This window comes from Limulus polyphemus, unplaced genomic scaffold (genome assembly GCF_000517525.1).
Source record: "Limulus polyphemus unplaced genomic scaffold, Limulus_polyphemus-2.1.2 Scaffold9154, whole genome shotgun sequence".
Lineage (NCBI taxonomy): Eukaryota > Metazoa > Arthropoda > Merostomata > Xiphosura > Limulidae > Limulus > Limulus polyphemus.
This window is the reverse complement of record NW_013674764.1, coordinates 16,851-19,298: the sequence shown is the minus strand read 5'-3', so window position 1 is coordinate 19,298 and position 2,448 is coordinate 16,851.

Genomic DNA, 2,448 nt, shown 5'->3' with positions numbered 1-2,448 from the left:
TAACCAGAATCTCCAGTTATAGTATAGGTATGAACTGTTGACACATAACTTAGTCTCTTAACCAGAATCTGAAAACATTCATTAAACAAACAATGTTAAGTCTTCTGCAGGAACCAGATGAAATGCATCAGAGTTTGGAAGGTGTAATCACAAAAAGATATTTCAATAATTAATATTTCCTTCCACGTGGGTTGTTTTAAATTCATTTCCATTCAGCTTCTCACTGAGCATGAATATGAACTTATGTTAGTTTGTACTGTTGTCCAAGAAGTGTTCTTGTTTGTACTGTTCTCCAAGAAATGTTCCTGTTTGTACTGTTGTCTAAGAAGTGTTCTTGTTTGTACTGTTGTCTAAGAAGTGTTCTTGTTTGTACTGTTGTCCAAGAAATGTTCTTGTTTGTACTGTTCTCCAAGAAGTGTTCTTGTTTGTACTGTTCTCCAAGAAGTGTTCTTGTTTATACTGTTGTCTAAGAAGTGTTCTTGTTTGTACTGTTCTCCAAGAAGTGTTCTTGTTTATACTGTTGTATAAGAAGTGTTCTTGTTTGTACTGTTCTCCAAGAAGTGTTCTTGTTTGTACTGTTTTCCAAGAAGTGTTATTGTTTGTACAGTTGTCCAAGAAGTGTTCTTGTTTGTACTGTTCTCCAAGAAGTGTTCTTTCTTCGTCTTGATGGTCACCCCTCCCACAAAGTTCACTTTGGCATCTACAAAACCCCTTGATTGACGAAGATGTGCAGTATCTATTGTAGAAGAACCTGCACTGTTACCATAAAAACAAAGCGGTGCTTCTGTTGAACAGAAGCTGCATAACTGTTGCACATGCAATCAAATGTTGCCTCCCGTTTTCATGGTAATAAATGGCTTTGTGAACCACCATCAAGCACAGAAACACTTGTTCCACAGTCCAAGTTACATCAGCAAGAAGTGGCTATTTTTGCTTCTCGAAGAAATCCATTTGGCTCGAACGGAGATGGGGAGTTACTGCAGAGCTGACATTTAATGTTTATCGTGACGCAACCGTCAGCAAACGCCGGAAGGGCAGAAAAGGATCTAGCTGGATAAAGGCACTATTAACTTCGACAGAAACCTTGGATCCCATTGCGACTACCTGATTCTTTTTCTTGAATGTGTAATCCAGAGTATTAATTCCTTCCACGATTCTAAGAATGTTGCTTCTCGCTTTCTTAACGAATTTTCGCAATTTGAATCTGACGTGACAACGCAACCTGAATGTAGATTGCGAAATGGGATTAATTCATTATTGAAAATAGGGATGTGTCTGGGGGGGGGGGGGTTAAATAACACAATTTTTTTCTGCTTATCAAGATTAGATGGCCTTATTCCGCTATATCATTATTTACTCCCACTATGGATACTTGTGGTTTATATAATTAGTTTTAGTATGGCCAACACCGTACACATACACACCTATGGAACTCAAATCGGAAACCTACATCTATTTCAGCGTTAGAAATGTGTATTAGAGGAGAAATCGGCGGCCATCTTGAAAAATTGCAGCCATTTTGGATTTTTTGGGTTGGCTGACATCTTCTAAATTCGTTCAGTGAGAATATTTATGTGAAGCCAGTATTTCTATTCGAAAATCTTCCCTTATTCTATTATTCACTGAGATTTACTGGCAGAAAAAAAATGGCACTGAGCAGCCATCTTAGATTTACGCAATTTAGCAGTTTTAACCCATCTACATCTTTGATGTTAAAAACAAAAACGTAGGTTCAAGAAGTCTTGATAGAAATGAATAAAAAACCTATAACTTTCGAAAGAGTGGACCTTTCTTCTTCTTCAGGGGAAAACATAAGCTGATGGTCAATTAACTTACTTGGTCCCTGTCTCCTTAAACCCATGACATATATTTTTAAAGATATAAGCAGCGCCTCTGGTAGCGGGAAAAAAAGTTTAAAGCAAGAAAATTAATTTATAACAAATTTCGTTTTCTGAAGTTTTTCGACCTCCAGTGGCTCAGCGTTAAGTCGCTGGGCTTATAACGCTAAAAATCGGGTTTCGATATCCCTGGTGGACACAACACAGATAACTCATTGTTTAGCTTGGTACATAAAAAAAAATCGTAAATTTCATATATGTGTTCCAAATATATTTGTGTACACTTCTACTAACTGGTAAAGGTTCTATGGTTCTCCCTCACCACCTATAAATTTTGTATTACTACCATTAAATCATGTCCGTCTACTTGGTCAAACACAAACACGCTTGCTGAATTTTCAGAAATCGTTTTTGTGACGTTAACTAACGTGAATATTTTTAGGGTTAGGTGAAGACAGATAGTAATCACACTAACGTGACGATTTTCAGGGTTAGGTGAAGGCAGATAGTAATCACACTAACGTGAAGGTTTTCAGGGTTAGGTGAAGGCAGATAGTAATCACACTAACGTGAAGATTTTCAGGGTTAGGTGAAGGCAGATAGTAATCAC